Here is a 17,378-nt window from a genome sequence, read left to right as displayed (position 1 = left end):
AATAGAGAGGAAAAAAGACATGGTGACAGGTCACCATCAATGTCATTCCTCTCACTGTTTCTAATTTTTACAGATTTTTCAGTAAAAAAAAATAATAAAAAATTCAAGGCATTTTTGGATTTTGCTCAAAAAATCAGTAAAGTGCGAGTCTATTAGAACAGCAGTACCTGAAACATCGTGAATGTAATTCAAACTGTTCCAAGCCTGCTGCAAAACCATTAAACACACTGAATCAAATTATGCTTCAAAACTGTCTTTGGTGCTCCCTAGCAACAGTATTAATTGCCTAACATAAACTAAACTCTCTGCAAAATCTTAATAACCCAGGATGTTATTTAACTACAAAAGAATTTTCAGCTAAAACTCTAGAAGAGTGTGTCAGTCAATAATGCAATAGAACACCTTGTTTCGTTGAAGTCATTAGTACCAGGCAGCATACAAATATATATCCATATACATATATAATATATATGTATAGTATACATACAATCAGCTGTACATTCAGTAGATTAAAATATGTTAATGTTGCAAGGAATCAGTACACGTGCGTTTCAAATGTACCCGAGATATTCAGGTACTTTTGATTCCCACTGAGTGTGCTTGGATTCAGCCTTTAGCTAGCAACACAACTATTCATATTTGGGTCAATATCAACATCCTCTCCCACTGGCACCCTCCAGACACTCTCCCCACAGCAGGGACAAGTAACATACATCATTGCAAGCAGATGAAAGAGCCATCAAAGTCACACTTCAGGATTTAATTATGTGTCCAGTTTATTTAGAATTAATTATTATTATAATTATGTGTCCAGTTCATTTAGAATGAAGATCACAGTCAGTTTGATACAGGAGGTATTCACTGGCAAAGTGCTTTGAGGTATAACGAAAGAGCCAAATTCAAGTTTTCTGATGACGTGGTACACGTTATGTCTTGGAAAAACTTTATTATGATGTTTATGTATAGACTGAAACAGTTAGCTCTCTAAAGACCACAGGCAAAACTGGACTGTAACACTCTCCTTGTAGTCCTTGTTTTTACCATTTTTAATGGTGAAAGCATCTTCACAGTTTTATGTCTGTTGCCCTTTTATTTTATTGACTAAAAGGCTTTCTTGTAGCCCACTTTTCTGTTCTTAGTAAGAACTCTTCTCTGCCTGGGCTATCCATCCTACTGTAGCACTCCCAGACCCAGCTTCAGGGCCAGCCTGGAGGAATGGCCAGAAACTCAATCAGGAGTGCTTAAATAGCAGCATAAAGCACCCAGTCCACACTCAGGGTAAGAAAAGAGGCCTTCCCCTTACCTTCTAAAGCACCCAACTTTTGGTTCCATCTCCAAACTTCTGAGAATAGCCCCCCCCCCTTTTTTTTTTTAATGTCACTTCATCTTTGGTTTCTTGCCCATTAATACCACATCATCTTGCTACTAGATCAGCTCACTGTACAAGTTTGATATTTAGGGGTGAGGCAGAACTATATGTCCTTTTGATTACCCAGAACACAATATATAGTGTTTAACTGGCCTTTTGTCATCTACATGAAGATAGATACCTGATCCAGTCAAAGATCTGATGGGACAAAGGTGCTCCTTCAGAAATTTTTATGAGTTTGAACTGGCAGAGTGAGCTGAATAAAACTCACTGTGGCAAAGAGGAGGGCTGTTTTGTACACATATGCCTTGGAGATCTTTTATTTGCTGTTCTGCAGTGCTCACTGATACTTGGTAGAAGTCCATAAAAGCCCCTGTACCAAAACCATAATTACCTGAGATTGCCCATTTGTAGACAGGTCTACGTAAGGTACAGGTGTGAAGTTGATCATACAAGCAGCAGTTGGCAGAACTGGAGCCAGTATGATGCACAGGCAAGTAATGAAGGGAGAGGGAAACAGGCTATGGGAAAGATGGGAGATAGTAAGATACAATATTGTGCGTGTTTTGTTTTGTTCTTTTTATAATAAAGGGATCTTGGAGGACAGGACACAGCCCTCCTAGGGTGAAGACTGATCTATTTTTGCCTCCTGTGGCTGAGAATACAGACATGCAGACTACCAAGTGGTGTTAAATGAGGTGCAGGGACAGATATATCCCTTTTACTTCCAATAGAACATAAATTTCTGGTCATTGTGATTTGGAAAATACTCCAAAAATTATATTAAAAACATTCTGATTTGAGGTTCCTTAAAATCTGTGCATTTACTAGCAATATTCATAGTGAATCAGCTTTAAAGTTAATTCAGAAAAAAAGCATCTTATTTCTACAGAAAAGAAATGTGGCAAAGGCTGGGGTTTGATCAGATATTTTTCTTCACATCCACATTTTGACCTGTTTGACTATTCATTTACAATTTCCAAGCCTTTTTATTATTTGTGTAATCCTGTATGGGAGCTGCTATCTACAGGTTTTGAATTTATTATCTCAGGCTGCACAAAAGGACCATAAGATAACCTCCTCCCCTACCATTCTGTTATGGCTGATAGCAACTTTAAACATTCTAATAATGGAAAAGATCAGAGCTTGGCTGAGCAAGCTGTTAGCTTTTTTAAAGAGTATATACTAATACTGCAACAAACCAGAGCCAGGAATGGAAGAGGAAAAGAGAATAGCTGGAGGGGAGGGGAGCAGAAAGAAAGCATGGAAGGCAGCAGGCAGAAAATCCTTTTAATACAGTGTCACACTTTGGAAAATCAACCAAAGTCTAAAATGAAAAAAAATAAAATTCAAAACAATTCTAAAATGTGAAGCTATTTCAAGCCACACAAGTGCCTTGGAAGGTTTTCCAAGATGACTCTTGCTGACAGTGACTAAGGCAGGACTAGCTGTAAGCTTGCCTGCAGCTACATTTGTCCTGTTTTATACTCTTCAAGGTCAGCTGTGAGTGTCACAAAGTGCACGTGTCTCCTTCAAACACTGCACCCTTTTTTTGTATCCTACTGCACACATTTTTTATTTATCTCTCTGCAAATGAGAGACATGGTTATGCCAGAAGAAAATTGTTCAGCAGCAGTGAAGGTCAGGAGCTGAACAGATTTGTTTAACAAACCGTCTCAGTACTACCTTTTTAATCCTCTGAGGGAGGAACAGAGCAGAAGTGCTGTTAAAATTCAGTCTACTTCATTATTAATTTGCCTCTTTTTCTTCCCTATTAACTCATATGCCATAATACCTTCCACCTCTATGCAATGGCCCTAGGCAAAGCCAGGTTCTGGCCTTAAGTGAGAAACATGTCTGTGTCTTACAGGAGCTCTCCAACTTGAGGAGACCGTGGGTCCTCCAGCTGAGTGAAACACCCACACATACCCCATCACCCTCATTCCCATACCCCAAAAAACTCTACAGGGAAATGCAGGATGCATCCACAGTATTAAATTCATTTTTTATTTCAAACTCAGCAACTACCTTCTGTGTTCACACAAATGTGGACTCACCATAATCCCCCAGCTCTAGAGATGCATGGAGTAGCATGGCTTTAGCACAAGCACGGACTCTCCCACATGCAATCTCATCTGCATATTTAATGCAAGCTTAACAACATACAATGCACCACAAGAGCAGCTGATATTTTTTCTGAGCAGAGCCTGTGGGTAAGTGTTGGGGTATAACCAGCACCAGACCAAAAACATTTGGTAAATATGATTTCAGGTGTTAAATTTATTCTTTGATCCACAGAATAGATCTACACAATTTATAGCCCACAAGGAATTACATATATACAATGTGTGCATTCATACAATCTGAGAAAACAGTCAAATACCTAAATTAAAGCATAGAGTAAAACTGACTAAAAAGTTGCAGAAAAGCTGTTATAAACAGCTAATAACAAAATAACTGACTGATTGGGTCCATCATGCAACTGCCTGTACATGTGAACTAATATCTGAAGCTTTATACTAAAATATTTCATCCTGATGAGGCTGGCAAGGCAGGAGATGGTGGGAAAGGAGGCCTGGAAGAAAACAAGATGGTAGAAGTCTCTTGGGATTCATGGGCTTCCTTGGTGCAATTATTTGATGAGATAGTTGGTTTGCAGTCACTAAGAAGGTTTGCTCCCAAGAAGGGCAAAATTGAGCAGCCTCTGGGGGTAGGATTTTTTATTAGCTAAATTCTGGGGAGCAGGGTTCTTTGTTACAACCAGGGTGGAGTCTTGGGAGGTGAAAAGGAGAGTTCTTATCCTCGATATGTCCGTCAGGATGGACATAAATATTAGACTTGTGAGTATATTACTTTCTCGTGCATGCTTCTCTATTTATTTTTTTTTAGCCACCCTGAAGGAACTGTACTCAAATGCTTTCTTGCAGCTCCGAGAGAGGAAGGCACATCAGGGTGGGAACCTGTTGTGTCTCTCATAGTATTGAACTTATAGAACTTATATGGCACATGGGATTCACAGTCCAGAAACCTCCTCCTTAGCTCATGCCCCTGCTTTTTCTTCTGAGTGCTGGTGGCTTGCTCATAAAAAAGACAAACAAAAACAACAACAACAACAACAACAACAACAAACGCAAATATCCCATGCTGAAAAAGATGGTGCTGTCACTGATACTCTTCTTCTTATACAATGTCCTAATGTTTAGATCACTCATGCCAGTGATGGACAGATGTCAGACTAATATCTCATGTCAGTCACATCCTTTCCCTGATGGAAAAAAAAGCCATAACCACCAACAGAGAGCGTCTCCTCCCCCCTCGCGTTGGTACTGGCACACAAGGTGTCTTGCAGCACTCCCATTCAGGAAACTGATAAACCTGAAATCTAATCACATATTTCAGCTAGGTCACGCTGAATGCACCCCCGTGTTTATATGGATGTGGATCTTTAGCAATGTTCAAACCTGAAAGAACATTTTGCAATAAAACAGAAGACTTTTAGGGAGGGTTTCATGACTGAAGAGACACATCTGTGTCTCCATATGATGGTTCACAAAACCTTTCAAATGATATGTCCACTTGGATTTTTCAGAGAACCTAGAACGGAATAACAGAATACTGTATTAGTATTTTATTTTTTATTTTCAGAGGTGGGAGAATAAGCAATAAAAGACACTATTTCAGAAACAAAATGTCACCTTTTCATATTATATTATAATCAATGAAAATCGTTCTGGAACTTCGTCAGAGCACCAGAAAATCATCCCAAGTTTAACAAAAAATATGGTTACCTTTTTTTTCAGAACAAGCTCTTTCTACTTTTTCCCCAGGCATGTTGTAAAATCTATGCACCAAAGGTCATGTTACAGGCTATAGAGGATCCAGTAGCTGAAATCACTGTATTTTTCTTCAAGAAGCCTGAGATGATCTCTTGATTCCACCTTCTTGTTTACGGTAATGGATTCACTTCATAGGTTGGGTATTATTGTTATTTCTTCTATGTTTCTACGCAATTACTGTTCTTACTTTAGTTCTCTGATTTCTGATTAAGCATCATGCTTGATAGTGACTTAAAATATTTTCAAGTAGCAGCTGAATTCCACCCTATTATCTTTATTAACCAAACTTCTGATTGCTACTTTAGCAGTGGTCATCTAGGAGTGCTGAAAAAGTAAGAGGCGTAAATCTTTCAAAAACCAGTCCCAGAATGAAAAGTCTTTCCTGGGGACTGTTTTAAGCTGGTTTTATACCTTGTTAGTGAAGATGCAGTGGCCTTTTGACACAAAAAGAGTCTCATTAAAACTTAGATGTCAGTGAACTCTCTTGATCAGGATTGATTTCTATTTCATTGTGTTGTTCTTAATTGAGAGAAAAGAAGCAGTATTGGAGTAAACTAGCCAAAGGTTATTTATTTAAGTACAATAATATCTGCTCAATCAAGAGACCCCACAGGAAGGCTTTTTGTTCTGACTAAGATATATAACTGATTAAAGGTTTCAAACCAACTCCCTCTCAAATCAATGGGAGCTTTCTCCATCAACTTCAATGGTTGTTGATTAGGCCTGCAGAGAGGATGCTCTTTCGTATTCGAAAATGTTCCCAGCTCACTCTGTTTTTTGGAGGTAAATTTCTAGTTCAAATAGGAGAAGGAAGATCCTGAGACAAGATGTTGCTTCAGAGATTTCCAAGGCAGAAAATTTTTGCAAAGAGGAAAAGTCAGGAGTTACTTCTGAGAATTTCTGTATAAGACCCATTTATTCAAGCTGGTGTACTGAACTGCAAATTACAGGTGTATGTATAAGAATCCATAGAATAAGCAGGAGTTTTGCCCTTATTTGTGCTTGAGTATGCATTTAAATAGATAATGTAGATTAATAAATAAGAGCAGAAGAGCTTTAAAGGATTACAAAAGATTTATTTCTTTATATTTTTTCCTCCACAAGTGTTGGTGAGTTGAAGAGAACTAGAGAACTAGCACATTAAATTTTACCCAAGCTATTGTTTCCTCTTGTAAATACTTGAAGTCATTTAATTTTAAGGAATATTTTAAGAGTCTGGGTCTTGCATTCAAAATGACTTTAACTCAAACCACTTAACAGAGCTGAGTCTTCATAGTTTCTTGATTTAATTCATTAACTTCTTGTGACTTAAGGATGTAGGCTGTAAATCCATACCCTTCAACAAGATGCAAGTCTTTCAATGATTAAAAGCAGTTAGAGTCCAAATTGCATCATTTAAGACCCAAACTAGCCAGAGGAAAACCCATATGTATTTCCAAAAAGGTCAGAAGAGACAGGAGATGGCAGCTTCAGGTACGGCTGGCTTAAATTACTGCCTGCTGTAGCAGGTGAATCAGGTATATTGTGTCCCCCAATATGTTCATAGTTTGATTTGGCTATATAAAAAGAGAAAATTTGGGCACACAAACAACAATTATCCATATCCATGAATGTTTCAACTGTCATTAATGCACTGCCAGCAATATGGAAGAAAAGATTAGAAAAGATTAGAGAAGAGGGAAGGGAAGGGAAGGGAAGGGAAGGGAAGGGAAGGGAAGGGAAGGGAAGGGAAGGGAAGGGAAGGGAAGGGAAGGGAAGGGAAGGGAAGGGAAGGGAAGGGAAGGGAAGGGAAGGGAAGGGAAGGGAAGGGAAGGGAAGGGAAGGGAAGGGAAGGGAAGGGAAGGGAAGGGAAGGGAAGGGAAGGGAAGGGAAGGGAAGGGAAGGGAAGGGAAGGGAAGGGAAGGGAAGGGAAGGGAAGGGAAGGGAAGGGAAGGGAAGGGAAGGGAAGGGAAGGGAAGGGAAGGGAAGGGAAGGGAAGGGAAGGGAAGGGAAGGGAAGGGAAGGGAAGGGAAGGGAAGGGAAGGGAAGGGAAGGGAAGGGAAGGGAAGGGAAGGGAAGGGAAGGGAAGGGAAGGGAAGGGAAGGGAAGGGAAGGGAAGGGAAGGGAAGGGAAGGGAAGGGAAGGGAAGGGAAGGGAAGGGAAGGGAAGGGAAGGGAAGGGAAGGGAAGGGAAGGGAAGGGAAGGGAAGGAGGTCCTCATTCCACACTGATCTGAGAAGAGCAGGTGGATTTCAGACCATTTAGGGGAGAATTAATGGATGCTTAAATTCCCTGGTTTTTGTGAGTAGCTGTTTTATTTTCTCAAAGAGACTTAGGAAACAATCAGAAGCAGCTCTCTGTAGACTAAGTGAGCTAACGTCTACTAATCACTAAGGAATTTGACCCAATTTGATGCCCTAACCCTGAAATGGCCATGCTGGATTCTTCTCACTTACATTATTTCTTTTGCAAAAGCCCGAAGCCCATGTTTCTGCTACAAAGCCATTGTGTGCCTGAACAAGGCGGAAACCTACCAACGTGGAGCTTGGAGCTGACTGTACTCAGTGTTACCACAATGGTTTGTGACAGTCATCATCTTGTATACTGTCAACTGATGACTTCCTAGAACCCAGGACTCCCTGCTTCTGCCAAAACATTTTAATCACTGGGTTACACTGTCACTTGCTTACTTTACCTCCATGAATGTTACATTCTTTCCTGCACTTTGACACAACTGTAAGAGGTTAGGTAGAAGACATCATCACATGGGAAGTGATGGAAGATCATGGAACAGATCCTCCTAGAATCAATGTTAAGGCACATGCAAGACAAGTAGGTGATCTGAGACAGCCAGCATAGCTTCACTAAGGGCAAATCATGCCTGACCAATCTGGTGGCCTTCTGTGATGGAGTAACTGCATCAGCAGTTACAAGGGAACTTGTAACAAGGGAAGGGAATCAACAAGGGAAGACTGACCGATGTCACCTACCTGGACTTCTGTAAGGCCTTTGATACAGTCCCACATGACATCCTGATTGGAGAGAGATGGATTTGAAGGGTGGACCATTCAGTGGATAAGGAGTTGGCTTGAAGGTCACACCCAGAGAGTGGTGGTCAATGTCTGTATGTCCAGGAGGAGGCCGGTGATGAGTGGCATCCCTCAGGGGTCTGTAGTGGGACTGGTACTGTCTAATATCTTTATCAACAACACGGATGGTGGGATTGAGTGAACCCTCAGCAAGTTTGCAGATGACATTAAGCTGAGTGGTACAGTTGATACAACAGAAGAAGTAATGCCATCCAAAAGGACCTGGACAAGCTACAAAAGTGGATCCATGTGAACCTAATGAGGTTCAACAAGTCCAAGTGCAAGGTGCTGCACCTGGGCCAGGGCAAATCCAGATATGAGTACAGACTGGGTGGAGACCTCATTGAGAGCAGGCCTGCAGAGAAGGACTTGGCTGTTCTGGTGGATGAAAAGTTTGACATGTGACAGCAGTGCGTGCTTGCAACCCAGGAGGCCAACTGCATTGTGAGCCGCATCAACGGAGTAATGTTCTGTATTGGTGGAGGGAGGTGATTGTCCCTTCTGCGCTGCCCTTGTGAGGCTCCACCTGGAGTACTGTGCCAGGTCTGGGGACCCCAGCACAAGGATGTGGGGATGTTAGAGCAAGTCCAGAGAAGGGCCACAAAGATGATCAGAGGGCTGGAGCACCTCTCCTATGAAGAAAGATCTTACTGCAGCTTTTCAGTACTTACAAGGGGCTTATAAAAAAGATGGAGAGCAACCTTTTCCTTGCTCAGATAATGACAGGACAATGAGGAATGGTTTTAAATTAAATGAGGGGGGATTTATATTAGATAATAGGAGAAAAATCTTCATTCAGCAGGTGGCAAGGCACTGGAACATGTTGCCCAGAGAAGCTGTGGATGTCCAGTCCCTGGAGGTGTTCAAGACCAGGCTGGATGAGACCCTGGGCAACATGATCTAGTGCATGAGATCCCTGCCCATGGCAGAGTGGGGTTGGAACTGGGTGATCTTTAAGGTACAACCCAAACCATTCTATGATTCTAAGAATAATGGTTGTTTTCTGAGTGAGCATCAAATGGCACAATGTTAAAGTATCCCACCATTTTGCATGCTCATACTTTTGAATGAAGAATTACTTCGAACATGGAATATAATACAAAATGCCAAGAAAGTCTTGAGTAATTCCAGCTTCAAGAGAATTAGTGGGCTATGGTGAGAAGAAACATTCTTGGAATCTCACAGTTTTGATCCCCTTGGCTAAGCTGTTTGCTTTTAACCATTTCTTAGAAAATGGTTACAATTTCAATTTCAGGTTGAAAGCATCATCACTGTTATTGCATTTATGATTATAGTACCTATGGACATGTCAGCACAGCATTTTTAGTATGCATAATTCTATATAAAGAGAAAACAAAAATACAATTTGCCTCTTTTTCTAAGACACCTTTTAAAGTGCTAGGCCTCAACATTTTTGCTTGTTTGGAATGAAGATTTTCAATCCTCTATTCTTGCCCTAGGATTAGAAAAAAACATCCAGACAATGATCAAACATTATTTTCACACAACTGAAAGATTGCAATGAATAACATTCTTGAAACATTTTTTTTTTCCCAGAAATTTCTACATACAGAAAAAAATATGCATATAAAACACGAGCCAATCCAAACATCAGTGAAAAATTAAAAGAATAAACAATATTTATTTGTTGTTATAGACTCACCTAGTTTGCTTCATGATAGTTTGAGCTGATAGTTTTGAGTTAAAAAAGGAAAACAGATACAACTGACCTGCTTGAGCAAAAATAACTTCATCTCCGTTAGCTTCTCAGAATATCTGCTATCTCCTCAGGGGTCTCAGACAGCACCAGTTCCTTAATTTTTCATGCTTTTTTTTTTTAAAAGGCTTTTTTTTTTAAGTGTGTACTCTTATTCTTTATAAAGCATCACCATCAAGCTGTTAGATGTTTACCAGAGTTAGAGGATGTTTATATTGCTTGTTAAGCTGAGGGCGTGGTGTAGTGAGTCTTCTGAATGTCAGTTGGTGTGGATATTCACATACATATTTTAGATGCAAGGCAGTAGGATCTGGATTATTGGGGAAGTACTATTGCTTGTTACCTCCCCAGTGTGACTGGCTCCTGTGCTGTGGGGTTGCTTATTCTTTTCTGTCCAAATCAAACAAATGAATTTGAACCATCTGTGCCTATAAATAATTATGCTTTAAGATCCCCTGTTTGACTTTGCATTAAAATGGAAGATAATTAGCGATCCCAATGAGGAGATGGAGAACAGCAGAAATACCTTTCAGCTTGTAGAAGTTCTGTGCTGAAGCAGTTCACTGTCTATGGCATTCCAGCACATTACCATAGAGCATCTTAATGTTCCTTGTTTGTTTACCAGAACTATATTCAGCAATTTCATATTTACCAGGTAATATATCTTAACAAGAAAAATTTACTAAAACTTGGTACACTGGAGAGAAAGGTTAAATACCCATCCAAGTCAGCAAGAATGGTACTTTGGCTTCATGGATCTAGCTCTTACTCCCTTGGATTAATTCATGGAGAATTGGTTCAGCAGATAATATAGAGCCAATCCTTCACTATACCTCTGGCTTTGGAGAGAAACAACAGATCATGCTGTCTCCTTGTCCAGCTAGATGCAATACTGAATGCAGAGAAAAATCCTTCCTTACAAGAGGTGAAAGAGAAAGGTCCAGAGAAAGAGAAAACAACCCTGACAGTATCTTCAAGGAAGGAAGAAAAGATGAAATCCAATATGGAAGGACCAAAGTGAAAATATTTTTAATGACTGGAAAGAAACCTTCATTCTCACATTTTCAAGGCTCTAAATGGTCCTTCTCCCTTCCCCAAGATTAATCTATAAGGTTATTCTCCCATGACAGTCTAATAGCTCCTGCTCTTCTGACAGAAATCCATTCCAAACTCAAGCGTGGCCTAATGGGTTTACATGATATTTTGAGTCCTCTCTGACATATATCACATATATCACATGCATCATTCATTTTGATTTTGTCAGCAATTTGTTTATTTTTCTTACTCCCTTCTTATTTGAACAGGACATCACTGTTTTATTTGCCATCTGTGAGCTCCATATGGTCACAGCTGATGAAAATAAGTCGTCTAAAAAAGATGACACCACTAAATAACCTTAGTTTGACTAAACACATTGTCTACTTCTTTTAGACTATCCTTCCCATGATTGAATGTCAAGACAGGGTTTGGAATAGCTGGAAAAAAATAAATGTTGCAACTCCAGTGAAATTTGCTGAAAACTCTCCAGAATTTAAGTCCTTTGGTATCTTTTTCCCTCGGGTAAGGCACATTCATATCAGCAATATTCCCTAAACCCTCAGCCCCATCAGAAACTAAAAGGAATTTTAAGAATAATCACATTTTTTCTCTTGCCTTAGACACTTGAACCCCTTAAACTATACAGCTTATCTCTGACTCTGTCATCTTGTTTATGAAAACACCCATGTCAGTCGGATAAGCAGCATGGGAATCCTCTGGTGTGCACTCGGGCACCACAGAAACCATTGTGTTTCTGAGGACTTTAGATGAATGAGAAAGAACAAAAACAGCTGTATCTCCCTCCCACTTGTCTATCCCATCAACATCCTTTGCGTTTAGTAGACAATAAAATAATCTTAAGCCTATATCTGTAGCAATAAGACCTTTTGACCTCTGCACTCTGCCTTCCCCAGAGGAAGTCTTAGCAACCACAATAGCATCTGTCAGGTGTCCCAGTGGAGCTCTCCAGAGAAGCTGCTTTTGCTGAAAACTCTTGAGAGAAGAGGCCAGGATTTGCTCCTGATATATTTTTACACTTTAGGGATATAATTAAGGCTGGCTTACATCTGTGAAACCACATTAAAGCTCTGGCAGCCAGAGTCAGGACCTTTTAAGCCAGTGGGTTTCCAAGTTTGATTTTTGTAAGTCGTAATGTATGCCAGCATTATGTGGCTACAGCACTGCTAATGTACACATGAGTAGTGGGTTTAAAGATTTGTTAAAATCCCTAGTGTGTTGGATGAGGTTTTAAATATTGTTTTAAAATATATTAAATTGAAATAATTAAATAATGTATTGCTTTTGCAATGCAACTAAAAGTCTATGTAATTAGAACAAGGGGTAATATACAATATTTAATTGTGGCCCTGGTGTTCTTTATAATGAAGTTTGAGTAATTAGTGGGATGATGACTGAGTACTTATTACTTAGTATGAGGTTTGTGTTCCATTGCAAAAAACATCAATCACTGCTTCGCCTTGACAGCTGTTATGGAAAAGTCTCTCTTTTTCTCTTTTCTTTTGACTCTTTTTGCACAATTTTACAGTTTTCACAATTTTACATTAAGCTTTTCACTGTCTGCCTTGATTGTTTTGACAAGCAAGGCCAAACTCTATTGTGGTCTATATAATGTAGCTTGAATGACTACTAAAAAGGAGATTTATTTTTCCTTTTGATAAAACTCTTTCATTGAGAGGCATGATGCAAAAATGGCAGGTTTAACAAAATTTTCAATATAGCTGTGCATCTATGAAAATTTTACACCATACCCATTTATTACAAAATTTAAAAGGCCTTTTTTTTGTCATCTGGGAAATTTTTTCATTTATTTCTTTTGGAGGGTTCTTCCCATGCTTTCCCTTGCTCTTTAAGACCAAGGGGAAAAAAATAATAATAAAAAATCACCATCTGAGATTATGTGGCCTAATCCTCTCAATTGTTTTGGAATGCAAAACAGTGATTCTTGTTTTGGTGTTTAGTTAGCAGCTAATACCAAAGAAATGCTCTTCACAAAATGTTTGAAGAATGTTGAGGCTATTCCCCTCAACACCACCTGAAGTTTCTTCAGTATCTATGATCGATCTGAACTTTTAAAATGAGGTCAAGTTGCTCACAAATTGATGGATTATGGCCCTTCTTTTTGTGGCTAGGGAAAAGGTAAAGGTGTTTTTTTCATTTACTTCTTGCCACGTCTCTATTAAAGCCATGCTAAGGAACAAGCCAGCGCTATTTTAGCGACTGTGGAATAACTGGCACTCTAAAGGTAATGAAAGGGTATTAACTGGCTCTTCAAAGGCTGAGTACTAATAAGCATTTCCTGACTACATCAAGACAGGTGTTCTTCATTCAACATCTGATATCATACAGGCCTTGAGGACTGACAGAATTAGCGTTTGGGGTGAACATGAAAAATGACAGCATCTTCTCAGTAAAATTAACAGGATTGTAGCACCTCCTTGCTAGCCAGCCACTCTAGGATATCCAACAGGTACTGCTTTTGATTTTCTATAAGGGTGTTTAATGGCCAGGCTAACGTCAATAGGCTTCCCATTACACAACACACTGGTAAGGGACAAGCCATGTGTATAAGATATAATATAACAAGAAGAAACTTTATCAGCTGCAACAAACAATGGCCTGCAATGATAGCTTCTAAAATGCAATGACATGTACCCTACCTATGTGACTGGATGTTACAATGTAGAGGTAAAGAAAGGAGCTACATTATTACTATCTGCACTGAAATGACCACAGTGAGGAATCTAGCAACTGTTCTACCTAACCAACAGCATAAGGGTCAATTTTAAGATGCACAGGCCTAACAGTCTAACATCATAACAACGTCTTTCTAACGTTGAAGAAGGAGTAAAGGGCCTTTTGTGTAGACACAAGTAGACTAGAGATCTGCCCTTTATCTTTTTCTTCTTTTCTTCTGAAGAAGCAAAGATCGATTTGCATAAGAACTGTAGCCGTTGTTAGATAACACACTTGGTCTGAACTCTGCAACCTTTGGTTTTTATTCTTTTTGTTTGTTTGTTTGTTTGTTTGTGAGTTTTTATCTCATATTCAAGGAACAGTGAAAGTCAACCTTCTTTTACAAGAAGGCATTCTTGGTGAGACAAACAAAACATATGTGGCAAATTTGAAGCAAAGATTCAGTTCTGAAAAGATGTAAATCTGAAGTTGCTTCCTTGCTAGAGCTGGTCAAATGACTAAGGAACCTTCTCTTACAAGCACTGTTGCTTGTGCTCAGATTGACTCATATAGTTGATTTAATTTATTTCAATCTAACTTTGCAAGATGCTGAGTGCCCTTGATTCTTAAGGTTTTAAATTAGGTTGAAAGCATATGGAATAGAGAAAACTAAGATGAAGGCAGAATAGACAGAGGAAGAGTATTAGAAGTGAAATGAAACATGAAAGGATTAAAAAAGAGAGATGGGAACAAGTCATAGGGCAAGTATAGTATGACTTAAACTTTGTCACCTAAAAGCTAGATTGTAATCTGTTAATTTTCCAGATTTTCTCCATTGTCATAAAGAGAAAGTGAAATCTCCACAGAGTTATTAATTCCACAAATCTTGGAAAATTAATTTTAGGAAGGGATGAATCATCCTTCAGGGCATCTGTGTCTCTCCATTGTGGATAACTGTCTAGGGAATAATTTGGAATTCAGGTTGGAGAAATTAAACTTTTTCTAGGAGATAAATGCATTTATTTCAAAGAAAACAAACGAACAGAGCAGAAAATATCACTATCCTGAAGATAAACCAGTTACAAGTTGCTCATATTTGTTGATTTCTGTAGATTTGCTAGGTGCTTTATTGAACTATAAGATATAAAAGATCTGAAAGGCTTTTTCATATAGTAACACTGATAATTTTTGTTTCTAGCTCCACTCATTTTTAATCAAATGAACCTAAGTGTTTTAAAGTACCTGAATGGCCCTATACAGGAAATAAACCAGCTGTTATATGCTATAAGGATCTCATATGCAGCCATAAACATTCACATTATTACCACTTAATCCTTGGTAGGTGTATCCCATAAGACTGGTAGCTCCTTCTCTGTGGGTTATAACCAAACCAGAGCTGAAGCACCTTAATCAGGATTTGGTCAGATATAATCTTTCTTTATGATCTTTAAACCACCACTCAACTATAGACATACTTCCTAATTGATCTCTAACAGCCTCCTCTGCAGAATTACTTTTATCTGAAACATCACGTGCATCATTCATTACCAGCAGAAACCTATGAAAAGATGCTATGAAACCATCACTTGCCGAGGCGACCGGCTCCGGGGCAGACGCGTGCTGCAGCGGAGCGCGGGATCGGGACAGGCAGGGCTATTTTTCGGGCATCGAGCCTACGTGAGGGAGCCGCCAGGCACCGGCAGCCCTCGTGAGGGAGGCTGACGAGGCGTAGGCGGGGCCAGCAGCGTCAGCGACAGCTCCTCCCCCCGGCCGTTCAAAGGCGGCCCTTAGGGAGCGCGAGCGACCAGGAGCGCGGCGACCAGGGAGCGACGCGGCAGTTAGCGAGGCAGTGAGCGCGGGCAGGGCGGGCAGGGCGGAGCGCTCACACCCGCCCATAGGGACAATTCCTCTAACGGCACTCTCCTGTCAGCTGGGCTACAATGGTCTCCACCAGGCACGGTGCCTTCTCTAGGAAGTCAGTGCACACCCAGACCGACTGCCCGTCCAAACATGCGGCAGTTCAGGTCTCCGGATGCGGGGAGTGTATGAGCCTCTTGCTGCCATCGGCGGGAGGCAGGGAGACTGCTTGCGTGAGGTGCGAGCAGGTGGACGACCTGGTCTGCATGGTGGCGGAACTCAAGGAAGAGGTGCAGAGGCTGAGGGATATCAGGGAGTGCGAGCGGGAGATAGACTGGTGGAGCGACTCCCTGCATGACCGGAGGGAGAGGGACCAGGGTGAGACGCCCCAAAGGGGGGTGGACCCCCTGCCCTGTTGCCATCGGGCAGAGGGAGGGGACCTGCGAGTTGAGGAGGAATGGAGACAGGTCCCTGCTCGACCTCGCAGGAGATGCCCTCCCCTGCCGGCGCCGCCTTCCCAGGTGCCCTTGAACAATAGGTTTGAGGCCCTGGAGCTCGAGAGACCCGTGGGTGAGGATGAGGTAGGAAGCCTACCCGGGAGGATGCCTGAGGTGAGGAAGTTGACTCCACGCCTCAGGACTGCCTCCACCAAGAAAGAAAGAAGGGTGATTGTTGTGGGCGGCTCCCTCCTCAGGGGAACGGAGGGCCCTATTTGTCGGCCTGACCCCACACATAGGGAAGTCTGCTGCCTCCCTGGGGCCAGGGTCAGAGACGTTACCAGGAAGCTTCCAAACCTGGTTCGCCCCTCTGACTATTACCCGCTTTTGATAGTCCAGGCTGGCAGCGATGATGTTGAAAAGAGAAGCCTCAGGGCCATCAAACAGGACTATAGGGGGCTGGGACGATTGGTGGAGGGAGCGGGAGTGCAGGTGGTGTTTTCGTCTATCCCTACGGGGGAAGGGGGAGGCACGGAGAGGACACGGAAAGCTCATGTGGTTAATAGGTGGCTCAGAGGCTGGTGCCAGCATAGAAATTTTGGGTTTTTTCACCATGGGGAGCTTTACTCGGCACCCGGCCTGATGGCCCCAGATGGGTCTCTATCTCCAAGGGGAAAACGGATCCTAGGCCAGGAGCTGGCGGGGCTCATAGAGAGAGCTTTAAACTAGGTAAGAAGGGGGACGGGGCTCAAACAAGGCTTGTTGGAGCTGTGCCGGGGGAAACAATGGCTAGGCCGGGGAAGAAGGCGATGGCCCAGCTGAAGTGCATCTACACTAATGCACGCAGCATGGGTAACAAACAGGAGGAGCTGGAAGCCATCGTGCAGCAGGCAGGCTACGACTTGGTTGCCATCACGGAGACGTGGTGGGACCGCTCCCACGACTGGAGTGCTGCAATGCCTGGCTATCGGCTCTTCAGGAGGGACAGGCAGCACAGAAGGGGTGGTGGCGTGGCTCTCTACATTAGAGAATCTTTTGATGTTGTGGAACTCCAGGCTGGGAATGATAAGGTTGAATCCCTGTGGGTTAGGATCCGCGGGAAGGCCGGCAAGGCTAGCATCCTGGTGGGGGTCTGTTATAGACCGCCGAACCAGGATGAGGAGACGGATGAGGAGTTTTATAGGCAACTTACAGAAGTTGCAAAATCGTCGGCGCTTGTCCTCGTGGGAGACTTCAACTTCCCGGACATATCCTGGAAACACAACACGGCACAGAGAAAGCAGTCTAGGAGGTTTCTGGAGAGCGTGGGAGATAGCTTCCTGACGCAGCTGGTCAGTGAACCTACCAGGGGTGGTGCCCCGCT

This window comes from Anser brachyrhynchus (genome assembly GCF_964034855.1).
Source record: "Anser brachyrhynchus genome assembly, chromosome: 1".
Classification (NCBI taxonomy): domain Eukaryota; kingdom Metazoa; phylum Chordata; class Aves; order Anseriformes; family Anatidae; genus Anser; species Anser brachyrhynchus.
This window is presented reverse-complemented; position numbering follows the sequence as displayed.